Raw genomic sequence first — 17,935 nt, 5'->3', positions numbered from 1 at the left:
CCAAAGCCGAAGGGCTGCCGACAGCTGCCACAACACAGGATGGGGGAGGCTGGCTGTCAGAGGCCGTGCTGCTCACTTCCAGATTGGCCCAGTCCTGGGATGAGGTGTTGGGCCCACCCTCTACCCAGAGAGAGACCTAAACCAGCATGGAGGGAGGCCAGCCCAAACCAAACCCGACAATGTGAGGCTTACTGGCCCTGACGGGCAGGGTCAGGCAATTAGGGGAGAGGCAGAGAGGCGGGGCTTAGGGGAAACGAGTGGATAAAAGGGAGCTGGCAGACAGAGGTTCGGGGAGGAAGCAAACTGGCCTCCCAAGGCTGCATTAACAGGAACCCAGCAGGGAGGAGGAGGACGGTGCTGGTGGTCTTAACCCCTTCCCCTCCCCTTCTGAGACCTCTAGCTGGCTCCAAGGTCTAGGAAGGTGATGTTGGAAGGCAGCAGACCCCTGGAGGGGCAGGTGGGGCGCAACGTAAGCATGTCCTGACCTGGATAGCCCAGGCAAGCTTGAGCTCATCAGATCTCAAGAGCTAAGTAGGGTCAGCTCTGGTTAGTGTTTGGATGGGAGGCTACCAAGGAATGCCAGAGTTGCTACGTAGAGGCAGGCAATGGCAAACCTCCTCTGTTTGTGTCTTGCCTTGAAAACCCTATGAAGTTGCCATAAGTTGACTGTGACTTGATGGCACTTTTAACCATATATAAACAGCCAAAGTAAGCCTTTCCAATGGAATACCAATTTGCTGAAGAAAATTGGCAGCTGCTTGCTCCAGACATGATGGGGCAAGCTAAAATGCAGTAGCAGAGCCACTTATATGGGGAGAAGGAACCTGAGAAATATATTGAGCAAGGGAAAAAAACTGGGTGCTTTTTTTGGCTACATCATTTTTAGGAGTTATTTTGGTTCCTTTTTGTTGTGAAATCCCATTGCAGGGCGATGGTGCAAAGGTATCCTGACGAAACAGTGCAATAAATTCAAAGTGAGCCTCTAAAGCTAATTTTGGCACACAAGGGTTAAAGGGTTTATTTTGCCCACCCCCCATTTTGTTTTCAAGCTGCTCAGAAGCGTTGCACTTCTGTAAAAAAAAAAAAAAAGTCTAGAAAATTAAGGTTCTGTTAGCTCTTCCAGCATAGGGGATCGGGCCCCGGGGGGAACTCCACCCCCTGCCGGAGGGCGTCCCCAGTGTGACGATGTCACCCGGAGGCGGATCGGGCCCCGGGGGGGGAACTCCACCCCCTGCCAGAGGGCGTCCCCAGCGTGATGATGTCACCCGGAGGTGACATCATCACGCTGGCCACATTGTGGGGGGGGGGGACACTCTGTGAATCGAGGGAAACCTCTATGGTTTTCCCTCGAGTCATGGTACCCGCACGCTTTGCGCGCTTGCGGGGAGACTCCCAACGGAGCCAGGAATCCCCCCACTTTGAAGGTAAGTCGGCAACCCTACATGTCTGTCATCACATCAAACCCTATGGTTCCTGGATGGGCCTGCTGGGTTTCCTCCCTCTATCCCAGAACCACTACACTGCTCAGTTTATCTATACCACAGGCTGTATCCAGGCCTCTGGATCTAATCCTATCAACTGCCACATGCTCCCCTTAGTCCTCCAGTGCTACAGAATGTGGTACCCATCTGTAAATTACCTGGCAGCCATTTGCTTTAACCCTAAAGTATCTCTTTCTCATGTCATGGGAACACGAATCACCCCCTTTGGGTCTGCAGGGAACATCCATTAAGAGCTGTGTCATGATCTGTGCAGGACTGGGAACAAGGCCTAGTGCGGCCTGGTCCCAGGAGAGACCTGCATGGGAGTGGAAAGCAGACATAGCCTACAATCCCCACAATCCTTAGTGACGGTTGCAGCCAATCCGTGTCCAGGGATGGTGTGAAGAGATTGGGACTTAAGCTTTGAGGGCTGAAAAACTGTATTCTTTGTTCTTCTGCAGTCTTGCCTCACACATAGTTAAACTGAGAGAAATAGTCTAGTCTGAGGAGAAAGATCCCTCACTTGGGACAGAGTGAGTATAGGCAGGAGTCCTGGTATAAGGAGGCTGTGGGCCTTGAAATAGTAACTAGTCAAGTGAAATAGGTAGTCACGTTAGAGCTGTTTATTTTGCCTTTAAACACTGTTATATATTGTTAAGCACCTCGTCTTGTTTTCCTTGCCCCAGTACTGTGTTAATAAACCATTTGTTTAAGTGTTCTCTGCCTGGTCATCACGCTTATGTTCTCGGCTTAAAAAGGGGCATTTTGGATGGGCTTGGGAGGGTACTCTGGCCCTTCTCAAGGGACCCGAAGTCCAGAGTGGTGGCATCTGAAGGTGGCAACTCACAGGGGGTCATAACAAGCTGCCACCGACTTGCAACACCTCACTACAATTTGTGTCTGACTCCAGCACTGCATGGCAGCCATTTTGTGGTGAGGCCCACAGCTGTTCTCAAAATTCCAAGAGGGCTCACAGGCTCACCAAGGCTGGGGACCCTCTTGCCTTAGTCTCTGACCCTTTCCCTCTGCTGATTCTGAGCAACAAAAGCTGCTCCTTCTTTCTGCTGATGAAGCAAAAGCAAGACATTGATCATATGCTAGCTGAGATGTTGCAGAATAAAAGGCATTGCCTAGTTTTGGGAGTCCTGGGTTTGATTACAGGAAGAGAATCAATCTTATTTTGTGGCCTTCTGCTTCAACAGTTCTAGTATGAGCATGTTTGCCTTCCTTACAAGAAGAAGAAGAGGAGGAGGAGGAGATTAGATTTATACCCCCACCCTTCACTACCCAAAGGCGTTTCAGAGCGGCTTACAAACTCCTTTCCCTTCCTCTCCCCACAACAGACACCCTGTGAGGTAGGTGGGGCTGCGAGAGCTCTGACAGAAGCTGCTCTTTTTCGAGAACAGCTGTGCCAGAACTATGGCTTGCCCAACGTCATCCAGCAGGTGCAAGTGGAGGAGTGGGGAATCAAACCCGGTTCTCCCAGATTAGAGTCCGCACACTTAACCACTACACCAAAATGGCTCTTGGCACTGTTTCCCATTTTAAAAGGTGAGTGGAAAAATTCATCTCTGAAATACGGGACACTACTTTAAAAGATCAATTAAGGATAACCAGTTTATATCTACAATATTAAAAATATTTCTGTGGACAGAACTATTTTATAATTTAAAAAGCTTTCACAATAATAGCTAGATGAATATCATTTTTTAAAAGTTCAGAAACAATTTCATGTGAGGAAAAAAGAGCTTGTTTTAATAAGCCAGGCTAACAAGAAAGAATACTTGAACTTCTTCAATCCATTGAACTAGGAAGGAGGCTGCCTCAACATATACACAGCAAATTCAATTGTAGTTTATACACTGGTGTTACACCAGTGTGTCCCAAAGCAAGCGCAAAATACACAGAGACATCTTTAAAGGGATGTACTAAAAGAAAGGACCGAAATAGACTACTCTGGGGCTGGAATGACAGGCCCCAGCTTGGAATGACAGCCCCTAGGAGTAACAGAAGTGTTCTGGGACTGGGATGAGAGGCCCCAGAGTGGAATGACAGATCCAGGGGGTAGTAGAAGCATTCTGGGACTGGAATGACAGGCCCCAGAGTGGAATCACAGCCCCTGGGGGTAGCAGGAGTGTTCAGGGACCGGAATGACAGGCCCCAGAGTGGAATGACAGTCCCAGGGTATAGCAGGAGTGTCCAGAGACCCTAATGGAAAATCCATTCTGCATTTTATTGCAACTCTACTTGTACTGTAATGTATTTCAATGGAGCCCATGCCATTCCTGGCTCCCATTATTTCCAATGGGCCTTCAAGTTTTTCCCGTTTCCAGTGGGCAATCCTGTCCTTCCTTTTAGTACATACAAGCTCTGTTCCTATGCTATGGTGAATGCACACACAACCTAAATGTAAATGCATACACCTGTTTGTAAGAAACTGCTAGAGCACATTCACTTTACAAATGAAACTAGAGATCAGCATGGGGATCTCTTCAATCACAGGTTCAGCTTCAATCACAGCTTCAGCTGTACATGCATTGACTGTAACATGAGACTTATTCAATGCATATATAAAGACAAGTCTACTGTACACAATATAGGAATCTAAAACAGCTCTACAGTACACTTGTTGAAAATGAACATGCATGTGGGGGGGGGGGAGGTGAGTGACTCTACATTAGCAATCTCTGCTCTGATATAGCCAAGTTTTCTTGAAGGCCTGCAAGGGTCCAAAACACACATACATCATGTGAATACATCTCTGCACAATGGCGAACTGTGAAAAAGCAGGGTTCCCTCCCGTGTGGAAAGAGCCTTCAGCTATGCATGAAGGGCCTGCACGTGCTTCCAAGAAAACGCACCCACATGACCACTGTGGCGCCCCTCCTCCTTGCACGTTCAGCCTCCAAAGCTCTGCCGCATGAATAAAGAACCGACACACCTCTCTGGTTGTACCCGGGAACCCTGGCTCCGGCGAGCACCGTGCACAAGCAGCAAACTTGCTGGCTGGGGAAAGCCAGTTGCCGGCCCCAGAGCCACCAGCTGCGAGGGTGTTCGTTCCTCCGTACAACCGCTGTGGGCCATCGGAAAAAAAATGTCCCAGCAGGAGCAGGACTTATGCAAATTCTGCGAGACCAGCTCAGATTTAAGTATGCAAAGCTTAGCCAAACAAGGTCTTGCCGGTAAGGCTCCTGGACAAAACCCCGTCTGTTGCAATGCTTGCACATTTCGTGCCGGGTGACGTCGACAAAAGCGTCACGGCTCTTGCTCGCCTGTTTCAAACGGTAAAATAGACCTGGTCTCCCTTGCCGGCGTGTGGGCACAGGGCATACCATTGCCACGGCTCCGGTTGGAAAATGCGGCGGAAAGGGAGCCCGCAATTAAACCGCCCGGAAAGCTGCAGAGACATTTCTCAGCCTCTTCCTGAACGCCCCTCTTCGTGCCTCGTCTCGGCTCAGCAAGTATACGGTCAGCCGGGAGACTGGCATCCGGCCCCAAGGCGCCGGTCAGAGAGTCGGGCGATCTACTTACAACTTTTCTTTCTTTCCTTCCTTCCTTCCCCGGAGCAGCTTTGCTCCACCAGACCGCCGTCTCCTCTCAGCCCCGGCAGGTTTGGCCGCTCGGCATGCAGCCGCCTGCCCCGCCCCTCGCCGCCCCGCCTGCAGCATCCCTCCAGCCCTTCCCCGCCTGGCCGGCTCCTCCTTCCCCCTGTCCCGAGGAGCTTCGCTGTAGAGTCGGGCCACCGCCGAGGAAGGACACGTCCCGCCCTTAGAGAAAGCCAAGCGCGCTCCTGTCTATCGATCACATTTTAATTCTTTGTCCCACCCTTTCTTCCAGGCGCTCACCGCAGCCTCCATGTTATCCTCGCAACAACCCTGAGAGGTAGGACAGTCTGATGGTGACTGGCCCAAGGAGTGACCTGCAAACTGCAGAGATTAAACAGAAGAACTGGTCCCCAGTACTAGTCTTATATTTCGGCCACTACACACAGTCAGTTGCCTTCAAACAACTACCCAGTGCCTCACTATTGTTGTGAATAATTACATACAGAGGCTACAATACTGTGCATACAAATCTGGGAGTAAGTACTGCTGCACACACTAGAATTTACTTGTGAGTAAGCATGTATATTAGACCATTGTGCATATGGAGACTTGGGAATATATGCTTACTCCCAGTTCTCCATACACACAAAGGTCTGTGAAAAATTAAAATAGACGTGTAGTACTTTTAAAGATGAAACATATTTACGGTGGTGTAAGGGTTGCGGTGCCTCAGTGGTTAAGACACTGAACTGCAGACTGGAAGATGGGTAGTTTGACAGTTTGAGACCCGAGTACTGCATGATGGAGTGGGCTCCCATCTCTGGCCCCAGCTCCTGCCAACCTAGCAGTTCGAAAGCAAGAAATTGCAAGTAGATAAATAGGTACTGCTTCGGTGGGAAGGTAACAGCGTTCCGTGCGCATTGGTGTTTAGTCATGCCGGCCACATGACCACGGAAACGTCTTCGGACAGCGCTGTCTCTTCGGCTTTGAAACGGAGATGAGCACCGCAACCCTAGAGTCGGATTCGACTGGCTTTTGAGCAAGGGAAACCTTTACTTTAAGGGAATTATAGCCCACTTTGCCACGTGTATGAAGTGACAGACACAAACACACAGAGGTAGAAACAACTGAGCAGCAGCATAAGCTTTTGTGAATTGAAGCCCGCTTCATCAGATGCAGGGAGTGAATCCTCAGTCTTTATGCATGCTCACACATGTGGGGGAGGAGGAAGAATTATGAAGTTAAAAGTTGACAAAATGTAAGAGCTGCCGTCTGTGACACCTTTATGCAAAGCTCAAAAGTGTATAAGAACACTGACTTTTGGCCACAGCTGTAACTGGTGGATAATACAGCCTCCTCAACAGGACAAGCCTAGTAGAGCTAGCCCGATTGAAGCCCATCAAAATCTTTGGGTTTGGGCTGGAGTAACTAGTTATTGAAGTCCTAGTTATGTTAAGCTAGTTGAACACTTGGATTGGGTGAGGAATTAGTCATGTCGATTTGAGTCTTACTTAATACAGGGAGATGTGTTAATAAACTCCGATTCAAAAGTTCCATGCTGTAGACTCACTTAAAAGTGGCTTTGCTGAAGAATGGTGACTTTTAGCTTTGCAGTAAGAACTGTCTGGTAGATTGGAATGTTTTCCTTTGGGTTCCTGAGTGTTGCAATTTTTGATGTCAAATTTGTGTCCGTTTATCATTTTTGCACAGCTGAGCAGAGGCTGAATGAAGTTGAGCAAACTTCAGAGGACGGTGGAAGACCGGAAGGCCTGGCGTGATCTGGTCCATGGGGTTGCAGAGTCGGACTCGACTGTGCGACTGAACAACAACAACAACAGCTGTTGGAGGAGTCACTGATCTTATCCTGGATGTTTTTGAGTTTTACATAAAGATGTCACAGAATGTTCCTCCTTGCATTTTGTGGCCTTTAACCTCATTGTTCTCAATTCTTCCCCCCCCCCCAATCCACTGATTTAGGATTTGCTTCATACACATGAAAAAGTCACAGCTAGTTCACAGAAGCACAGGCAGCATAATTAGGGCTGCCTACTAAAGGGGGGGGGGGAACCCTGTCCCTTCAACGAAGATTTAGTTAGTAGCAATGGACCTTGCCGATTCTCCATCCCACTCCAGTTACTAAGAAATCTGAAAGAAATCTGAAATCCGAAAGGGTACCTTTTATGCTGGACAAACTCATGCCTTCTGCTGTGGAAGCCTTCCCAGTGGCAGATTTGGTGTAGTTGTGAAGTTATGTCATAGGTGAAGACTTGAAGGTTACTCCTCCACACGTGCCCCATTTTTTTTGTAGTAGGGGTTAACAGCTTGCCTTATTTACTTTTTGCCAGCCATTCTGCTGTCAAAGGCAAGTGAGGAGGGTTGCCAGTTTAACAGGAATCAAAACATCCTGTCTTTTCAATAGGCCCAGACCTGGATGGCCTAGGCTAGCCCCATCTCAGAAGCTACGCAGGGTCAACCCTGTTTGTTTATTTATTTATTTATTTATATCTTCAATTTCTATCCCGCTCCAACCCCAAAGGGTCTCTGAGCGGCTTACAAGTTCCGGATTTACAAGTTCCGAATTTATCCCTAACTAAGGCCACATGTCTACAGGGGTTGGGGCTGCCTACCAGCACCCAGGTTTAGAATTTGGTTGGGAAGTCCAGGGTTGCTACACAGAGGCAGGCAATGGCAAACCACCTCTGAACATCTCTCGCCTGGAGATCCCTATGGGGTCACCCTAAATCAGCTGTGACTTGACTGCCTTTTCCTCCACCCCCCCCTTTAACAGAGGCTGAATGAGTATCAAAGGGGCAACTGAAGCTTTGTAGAGCATGGGTAACACCTCCTGGTAATTGCGGATCAAATTGCTATTCAAGGGACAGCTAGAGGGACCAGTTTAAAAGCTGGCAATCCTATGAGCAAGCCCCGCCCAGAGGAAATGCTGGCAGTCCTCCAGTCCTCTCCATGGGGTGTGTGGCCCCGGCACCAGTGAAACTCTGCTCCCCTGAACACTTTCCCAGTGGTCCTTCAAAAACCCATTCCCCAAATCTGCATATCTATTTGTACTCGAAGAAATTTTTTTCCCTGTTCCAGAAGCTGAGAATTAACAGCCCTTCCAATCTGCCTCTCTGTAACTGATTAATCAAAACACTTATAAAAACAGATACTGTCACGATCCTAGCTCAACCAGCAGCTGTAAAAACATAATCCACAGACATTTCCCACAGCATATCTGGTTAACACTGCCAGTCACAAGACTGCTTTCTGACAACGCCCCCCCCCACCCTTTCCCATTACCCAATGCCAGGAAGGCCTTAGTCAACAGAGAGGCATGGGAGATGGTGAAGAATATCCGTCTGTACAATTTTACCCCACTCTTCCCCCTGTGAAGCTTCTGTCCTCTGATTTTGTCCACACAACAATCCTGTAGGTCAGCCTGAGAGAACGGCAAAGTGGAGATTAAACCTGGATCTCCCAGGTCCTTGTCCAACACTGTGACCACAGTGCCACACTTGCCGCAGAAGATAGGTCTGCTGGCTGTTGGGGTGTGACTGTCATGTTTACATGAGGGACATGCAGTCCCCAACTCTACAGCCATACATGGCTTAGGAAAAACTGAATGTGGCTCTTTGAAAAAAAGAAAATCAAATCTTTAAGTTCAGGTGGTTTGGTGGTGGGTAGGATGCTAGAATAACCAGTAAGTGAAGGGAATGTCAGGCAAAGGTTTTTATGGGAATAAAGGGTTTCTTTGAGATGATTTACAGAAACTGTAATGACGGAGATGAACAGTTGCCAGTAGGTTAGGAGATTTACATGGGGGTGGGGACCTGCACAGGTGATGCCATGATATCACCAGCAGTGTGCTGATGTCATTGTATAGGGACAGTGCTCTAGCATGCACCCCAAACTCTGTGGTTTAACCATAGAGTTCGGGGTGAACACTACAGTGTTGCCTCATGTGATGACATCACTTCCAGGTCATGCTGGACGTGACATTATGATGTCAGCACACTGCTGATAGCCACCCATTTTTCCCAGAGCAGCAGCAGGTGACAAAGCCAGAGGGGGCAGAAGTATGGTTGCCAACTCTATTTTATCTAATTCCTGGAGATTTGGAGGTGGAGCCTGGAGAGGGCAGGGTGTTGGGAGGAGAGGGACTTCAGTGGTGTACAATGCCATAAAGTTTACCCTACAAAGTTGGCATTTTCTCCAGGTTTGGAGATTAATTGCAATTCTGGGACATCCCCTGGCCTCACCTGGAAGATGGTAACCCTAGGCAGGAGGCAGAAGAGGAAGACAAGGCCCCCCTAGTTGCCAATAATCCGAGTACAAACTATGCATAGATTTATGCCAGTGTGCTGAAACAATGATGCAGAATGCTCCTGTGTGTATTCACTATTTATTGTCAGATCTTGTGTGTGCCCCTTCCTAATAAAAGACTGACAACAACCAGTGTTTTGGACTGCAGAAACTTTACATATTATTAATCCACATGTCCACTATCAGTAGCTTTACACTGTATATTGTCAATTAGGCTTTCTGATAAAGGCTTTTTGTTGATCTATTGCTCTAAATGTTGGTGTCATTTGTCTTTTTAATTGTAAAAAGTTCCAGACTTCTGCTTTAGATGTCTATGGACGATGGCCTTGGCCCTGTCACACTCTCAGCCACACCCTCCTTACTGGGTTGTTGTTGTGAGGATGGCGGAGGAGGGAAGGATGATGTGATTAAGCTGCTTTGGGTCCCCATTAGGGACAAAAGTGGAACATAAAGAAAACAAATAAATGTCATGAAGTAATTTAGAAGGGAGCAAAGTTTGAGTCCAGGTCTGATGAAGTGTGCATGCACACAAAAGCTTATATCCAGAATTAAATGTTGTTGGTCTTAAAGGTACCACTGGACTCAAACTTTGTTCTTTTGCTCCAGACCAACACGGCTATCCACCACCTGAATCAAATGTAGAAGGGGTTAGGAGTAGGGATGTACACTTTGGGGGGAAAAAAATCAGTATTTTTTTGATCCAGATATTAGAGAGCTGAAAAATATTGGTATTCCCATTTATCTGGGTTCAAAAGACCAGTTTTGTATTCAGATCTGGTTTTTTTTTTTTTGTTGATTCCAATACTATTCAGTTTCATTATTTCCTATCTTTCTGGACGACTGGAGGGGCTGATTTTTGAGCAAACTGCGGCAAAATTGAAGCAGAGCTGCTGGTGCCTGTCTTTTAAATAACCTCTCACGTTTCAAGTGAATTCTGTGGGCCACTGAACAAGGTGCCCCCAAGCCATCGCTCACTTTTTTCTGGGGGGACGGTGTTTCCATGCTTTCTCCAGGGCAAAGAATAGCTGAAGACACAAGAGCAAGCAAAGCAACCCCTGGCCAAAAGCCTCTCAAAGCATACAGAACCAACAAACCCAAAGAACCAAGGCAGAACCAGGGAATCCAAGCAGAAGTATGGGACAATGTTGCAAGCCTAAAACAACAAATGTGCAACCCAAGAATCCAAGCCAATGTCAAACCAGAGAATCTACCAAGCAAAATCTAATTGGAATACTGTTGTAAACCCAACAAATGTAAAATCAGAGAACCCAACCCAGTATTCAACCTGAGAATCCAAGACAATGTGAAAACAGAGAATCCATCACAAACCTGACACAAACTAGCTGGCACAAAGAACACAATATTGCAAGACTCATAAAACTAATTTCAAAGCACAGAGTCTAAGCCAAATCAACCTGGCAAGTGAAAACCCAGCCCTGGAAAGAAGACACTGATGGAGACACACAGCAAAAATCAATTTGGATCAAGATAGTGATGCATGAGGAAAGGGGGATTACATCCCCTCCACTCCATTTTCTTGACCTGGTGTCCCCAGAGAGTCACTATTTGCCCTCTTGCAGAAACATATGTGCATGAATACATGCGGTTTCCCCACTTGGGGAAAATTGTGCCCCTGGGTCATATCCGGTTTTGGAAAATGGCATGGATTAGAAGGCTTAAACTCCCTGTGAACCACAGTCCTGATCAGAATCAGCCAGCATGTACCTAGGGAATGGAATTAAGTTCCCAGCACAGAACTCACAATGCACTCTTGATTGCATGGACCTGGGGAGGATGAAGGGAAAATGTAACTTCTAGTTAGGCTCTCAGTGCCAAAAGCTGATGTGATCACATGAAGCTGTGTTATACTAGTCCTCTATGGACAAGATTATTGAAATTCATGAGTGGGCACAAGGATGCTGGCCCTGCATGCCCACCCATGTACAATTGGTGGCTCATGAGCATGGACTCTGCTTTTTCAAATATTCCTGATCACGGGGATGGAGCTTACATGATTACACTTCTATGTATGCAGACTCCATGCCATGAGCTGATGATTGTGTGCCTGCCATACATCTAATGTCATCTTTAGGGGGCTACAGGCTATTGGCCTGTCAAGGTCAGCAGTGTCCAGTCTGACACGCAGTGGATCCCTAGGATGTCAGGTACAGGTTTTTCATGCCACCTACTACTGGATTCTTCCAATGAACCGCTGCTCCATTTCCCCCTCCCATTTGATTTGGCTTCAGCTTGTGGCATCAGACCTCACATAATTTCCTTTCCACAGGCTGAAGCTGGAGAAGGCTGATTTGGTCATCAAGCACCAATGGCCTATGAGAAAAGACCTGAAAGAAAAGCGGAATGATTTCTTGCCCTCTTCTATGGCAGATTGGAAGTTGTGGTTTCCCTGCACCTGAGCTTCCATAATCATTGATGTAGATCTTGGCTATCTTTTTAATAATTAAATGGCAAGTCAAATTAAAAATAACATAGATAAGAAATTATCATTATGGCCGGCTGGCTCAAATATATGTTTCCAGGTCACTTGACCTCAGGGAACATCTATTATGTATTTCACTGGACTCTGTAATGCTTACAATCAGGGGTCATTTAGTAGAAAAAGAGCTGCAGGAGCTCATTAGCATAACTTATTAGCATATGCCACACCCCCTGACATCTCTGGAAGTGTGCACCAGCCCCTCTGACAGGCAGAAGCACCTGAGATCCATTCTTTCCCCCCTCTCCCTTCCCTTCGCCTCCAAGTCGGGCGAAGGAAAAGGTGAGGGGGAGGATCTCAGGCGCTTCTGCCTGACAGAGGTGCTGGCGTGCCTACAGCCAGCCTCGGTGAATTATAGAATCATAGACTCATAGAGTGGGAAGTGACCTCCAGGGTCATCTAGTCCAACCCCCTACACAATGCAGGAAATTCACCAATACCCCCCACACACCCCAGTGACCCCTGTTCCATGCCCAGAATATGATTTAAAAAACCTCTAGGATCACTGGGGGCCAAACTGGCCTGGAGAAAAATTGCTTCCTGGCCCAAAAGTGGCAATCAGCATTTTCCTGGGTGTGTAAGAAAGGGCCACAAGAACTAAGCACTGATGTGACCCTTCCTGCTCTACCTCTCATGATTTGCCTAAGTTCACACAATCAGCATTATGATCCTTTTAAAGTTGAAAGCATGATATACATGCAAAGGACTATTTGTAAGATTATCTGTAAGACACAAGACCAGGACGCATCTCACTTCTGGCAATCACTTGGAGAGACCCTATCACTCAGCGTCCATTGCCCCCCACATACCCCACACTGGAATAAGAACATAATATCAGGCCATACCACATTGCAATAAAGCCCCTACAACTGTATACAGAAATACTGAGCTTCCCTACCATTTGCCACAACTAGCCCACCACACAACCAGGATCAAGACTCCTAAGTGGACCAACAGACAGGCATACACTCATTTGAGAAACTGAGTATTACATTACAACACCTCTGGAACATTACAGATCAGTAGAGGCAGCACTGCACAGTGGTCAGAGTTGCAGATTGATGTGGGGAGACCCAGGTTTGTATTCTCACTGTGCTGGCTGAGTGACCCCAGGCCAAATCTCCCCTTCTCTAGCTAACCTACCCCACAGGGTTGTTGTGAGGATGAAATGGAGACTCATGGGCAGGGTCCCCAGTTCCGCTGGCAGGAACACTATGTTAAGAAATCTCTCACAATTATGCAGGCAGGAGGGAAGGAGGCGAATACCTCCAGCGCCAGAGACTTGTAGAGGAAGAGTCAAACTTTGGGGACTCACCTGTGCACCAGAGGGCCAAGGCAGCAGGAGGCAAGAAGCCTGGGCGAGCTGGGCTCCTCGATGCCTGGCAGAAGATGAGGTGCAGAGGCGAAAGGTGGGCAAGCAGAAGAGGCACTCAGCCAGCTGCACAAGCTGCGTACAAGGAAACTCCCACCGACCCAAGCTTCAGGGCTGCCTCGTTAAAGGAGTGCAGAGGCCAGACTCGCAAATCAGAAAAAGCAAGCTCAGGGTTTGTGGGTCGCATTTTGGGCTGTGGAAGAGGAACTGGCTCCATTCCTGGAGTTGTCTCAAGTTCCTGCACTTTTGGTTTTGCTTTTTGCCAATCCGCCTCCCAAGACTGCTCCAGGTGCTCCAGCCTGAGGGCTGCTGGGGGCGGGGCTCGAGTGCTCATTACTTGTGGAGCTGAGGCTCAATGTCTCCAGATGCTCCGCCACCTTCCCTTCCCTTGGTTTGCTCGGGAAGCCCAAGCAAGCTGGCTGCTGGAAGGAAGGAGAGGTGGTTTAAACCACCTTCCCTTCCCTTGACTTGCTCAGGTTCCCCGCAGCTGCAGAGAGCCCGAGCAAGCCTGCTGCTGGAGGGATGTGCATTCGGTTCCTCTGAAGGAATGCACCCCTGAAAATGGCCCATTCGGGCCCCTTTCAGGCTGCTGCGGGCCAAATCAGATTATCTGATCTGAATCTGTGTCCCGCAGTTCGGCCCCATTATATCCTATGGGCCATTGAAGTCAATGGCAAGAACATAGGGTATATTCTGGGGGCTGGAGGGGAAGGGGTTTGAGGGAGAGGCTCCAAACTCGCAGGGAAGCTTCTGGAGTCTCCCCCCAAGATACCCACCATGTTTCAGAAACATTGAACCAGGGGGTCCAATTCTACGGGCCCCCAAACAGGTTGCCCCCATCCCCTCCATTGTTCTCTATGGTGGGAAAAAAGTTACTGGGGAGCCAGAATGATCTCACACGCGAGAGGTGGAATTTGCCCCTACAAGTCCAAGGCCACCACCCTGGGGCTCAGGGAGGCAAGGGAACATTTTGCCCCCCCCATGTGCGCGGGCGGGCATCGCAGCTGCCGTTGAGACTGTGGCCATAACTTTTTAAAGAGCCCCTCCCGAGAGCTGGGGGAGCCAGAATGACCTCTCGCGTGTGATGTCCGAGTGTTAATGCCACTTGGACCTCACATGCGAGAGGTGGAATTCGCCCCTATGAGTCCAAGGCCACCACCCCGGGGCTCAGAGGCAAGGGAACGTTTCGCCCCGCCCCTCCCCCCGCAGGCGTTGCAGCTGCCGCCATAACTTTTTAAGGAGCCGGGAAGGAGAGCTGGGGGAGCCAGAATGACCTCTCACACAAGAGGTGGAATTTGCTCCTACGAGTCCAAGGCCACCACCCGGGGGCTCAGGGAGGCGGGGAATGTTTCGACCCCCCACCGTGTCCCAACTGATGGCTGGTGGGAGCAGGGGGTGGGGTTTATGTGCCCGCCCCCTGGGCTCCTGACTGGCGGAGCGGTGCTCCGGTGTGCTCTGGCAGGAACTGAGGCCTGCTTACAATGATGTGTTTATTATGGATGACTGGCAACAATATTATTGCTTGCACATAGTGCCTGACATTTTAATCACTTGTAATTGTTTGGTAAGGAAACAATTATAGCAGCCCAAACAGGCTAAATGCTAAAACTACCCAGTCACTTAATTTGCAAATATGTTCATCTCAAGCAGTAGGAAGATTGATATATTATTCATTGTTTGCAATTACAATGTTTTGCAAAAAAAAAAAAATGTTTGTAACTCCTAGGAGTTTTTTAAACAAATGATTGTCTAGGATTACATGTTGCAAATTATTCTCTATTTACTATTCATTATTCCTCCTACTGGTAAAGTTTCAGCAGTGACACTATTTGATGTAGGAAATCAGCCACATGAGAACAGCTAACAGGTACATTAAAGGGAGTAGAAAACAAAGATCCTACAGTGACTCGGCAACTTTAAAAGACTGATATTAATTGCCCCTATATAAATCAATGGCGCGACCTCATCTGGAATACTGTGTGCAATTCTGGTCTCCACACCTTAAAAAGGATATTATAGCTTTGGAAAAAGTGCAGAAAAGGGCAACTCGAATGATAAAAGGGTTGGAACACTTTCCCTATGAGGAAAGGTTAAGGCGTTTAGGGCTCTTTAGCTTGGAGAAACGACGACTGAGGGGTGACATGATTGAGGTTTATAAGATTATGCATGGGAAAGAGCAGGTAGAGAAAGAGATACTTTTCTCCCTTTCTCACAATACAAGAATTCGTGGGCACTCCATGAAATTGCTGAGCGGTCGGGTTAGAATGGATAAAAGGAAGTACTTCTTCACCCAAAGAGTGATTAACACTTGGAATTCACTGCCACAGGAAGTGGTGGCAGCTACAAGCATGGACGGCTTCAAAAGGGAATTAGATAAGCATATGGAGCAGAGGTCCATCAGTGGCTTTTAGCCACAAGGTATAGATAGGGACTCTGGGGCAAGTGATGCTCTGTCATCTTGGTGCTTGGGGGTGTCAACAGTGGGATGGCTTCTAATTTCCTGGCCCCACTGGTGGACCTCCTGATGGCACTGGTATTTCTGGCCACTGTGTGATACAGAGTGTTGGACTGGATGGGCCTTTGGCCTGATCCAACATTGGCACCTCTTATGTTCTTATGTTCTCCACTTGGGGTAGGTTTACACAGTCATTTAAAGGATCTCGGTTACTGAGAAGGTGAACCCTTTCCCTTGTCATTATGACCACACATCCTGCATCATTATATGACGCTAGTCTCAGAACTTGAACCTGGCTCCTTTTATGAAGAGCCCAATGTTCTCAGAGATAGAACAACACTAGAATATGCTCTAACCACCTGCAGAGCAGATTCTAAGTTTGCATGGGCCCTGGGCAATAGAGTATAACTGGACCCCCTTTCCCCTTTGGTATAGGCTCTTTTGCCTCTAACCACACCCCTGCCATTTGGTTCTACCTTTTCTTCTTCAACCACTCCCTTTTCTTTTTCAATTTGCTTACTCCGATGAAGAGATTATACAAAATTTTGCTTTCCTAGTTATTTTGATTACTTTGAGTAAAATCAGAGAGAAGAAAATATGCCTTCCATGAATTCATTTGGAGCACTATTCAATAAAATTGGCATCATTAGTGTAAAAGCAATACAAATATTGTTCTGAAGAAGCCTAGGTCTGTGCAGAAAAATATCTCCTCTCTCATCACTGAAAGGGAGGAGGCCAGTCCATATCTTTCCAAATAGTGAAGGATTTAGCTCCTACAACATACCTGTCAAGACAGTATCTTGGCTTATCAGAAACATCAACTCAAGCTTCAGGCCTACAGAATCATAGAAGCTTCTCTCTCTTTGTGAACTTGAGGTCCTGCTGCCTACAGTTTCAGGGAGCAAGAGAAGGAGGAGATGGGAGTCTGACACAGCGAAAAAGAGGCAGAGGAGGAGATTGGATTTATACTCCACCCTTCAGTACCCAAAGGAGTCTCAGAGTGGCTTACAATCTCCTTTCCCTCCCCCTCTCCACAACAGACACCCTGTGAGGTAGGTGGGGCTGAGAGAGCTCTTCCAAGAACTGCTCTTGAGAGGACAGCTCTAAAAGAACTTGTGACCAACGTTCCCTCTAAGCTGTGGAGTCTTGTGAACAAAAATTCTATGTTGTGAGCTGCTAGCATTAAAACTCTGAGGGAGCGATTTGGCTACTGCATAAATTAGTTTGCTCTGGAGCCATCCTTCCTGAGCTTAGAGAAAAATGTGTGAGTCGGAGGCTAAAAAACTGTGAGCTAGCTCACACTACCTCAGCTTAGAGGGAATACTGCTTGTGACTGACCCAAGATCACACAAAAGCTTCATGTGGAGGAGTGGGGAATCAAACCAGGTTCTCCCAGATTAGAGTCCATGCTCCTAACCACTACACCATACTGGCTCTCTCTTAGGTTAGATATTTAGCTTTTATTGTTTTACTAGCAGTAAAGCCCGTTGTGGAAATAAATACAACGAGATCTAGAAAGAGGCTCTGGGGGAGTGCTCTGGCTTTGGGCAAACAGTGTCATTTTGCTGTGGTGACCTCAGCAGGGTATAATGACAGAGTCCACTGTTTTCTCCAGAGGAACTGATCTCTGCTCCCTGAAGAGTAGTTGTAATTTTGAGTGATCTGTAGCCCTCACCTGGAGATTGGCAACAATTGTTACCCAGGATGAAATGGCTGGTTTGGAGGGTGGAGTCTATGGCATTCTACCTGTCTGAGGTCCCACCCCTCCGCAAACCCCACCCTCTCCAGGCTCCACCCCTCAAATCCCCAGGAATTTGCCAGCCTGGAGTTGGCAACCCCATCTCCTTCCCAGCTAACCATCAACCTACCATTATCTGCCCCTTTGACTTCAGCTGACTTCCGCCCTCCCTTCTGCAGAGTAATTTTGAGCTGTCTCCAGCCCTCACCTGGAGATTGGTAACAATGGTTCCCCATGAGGGACTGAGTGGTTTGGAGGGTGGAGTCTATGGCATTGTACCTGTCTGAGGTCCCACCCCTCCTCAAACCTCACCCTCTTCAGGCTCCATCCCTCAAATCTCCAGGAATTTCCCATCTGGAGTTGGCAACCCTATCAGGATTGGCCCCAATATGTTTTCTCCCAAAGGGCAAAGTAGGTGACTGGACCAAACTTAGTTGCCTACCAACAGGCACTGAGGGGAAAGTAGGGTTGCCAGCTATAAGGAGGGAAATACCTGGAGTTTTGGGGGGTGGATTCTGGAGAGGGCA

At 47.9% G+C, this 17,935-nt stretch overlaps 1 protein-coding gene across 1 annotated transcript in view; it reads right to left on the bottom strand.

Moving 5' to 3' along the window:
• STEAP1 (six transmembrane epithelial antigen of the prostate 1) overlaps positions 1–5,080 on the bottom strand; it is a 16,204-nt gene extending 11,124 nt beyond the window's left edge. The window contains exon 1 of the mRNA XM_015423505.1: positions 5,013–5,080. The gene's annotated coding sequence lies outside the window, so the exon portion shown is untranslated. The remainder of the gene's footprint in view (positions 1–5,012) is intronic.
• Between the last annotated feature and the right edge of the window lie 12,855 nt (positions 5,081–17,935).

The sequence above is a fragment of the Gekko japonicus genome, unplaced genomic scaffold, assembly GCF_001447785.1.
Source record: "Gekko japonicus isolate JY-2015 unplaced genomic scaffold, Gekko_japonicus_V1.1 scaffold2757, whole genome shotgun sequence".
NCBI classification, from domain to species: Eukaryota; Metazoa; Chordata; class Lepidosauria; order Squamata; family Gekkonidae; genus Gekko; species Gekko japonicus.
Note: the sequence above shows the minus strand (reverse complement) of the source record. Positions and strands in the feature narration are given on the sequence as shown.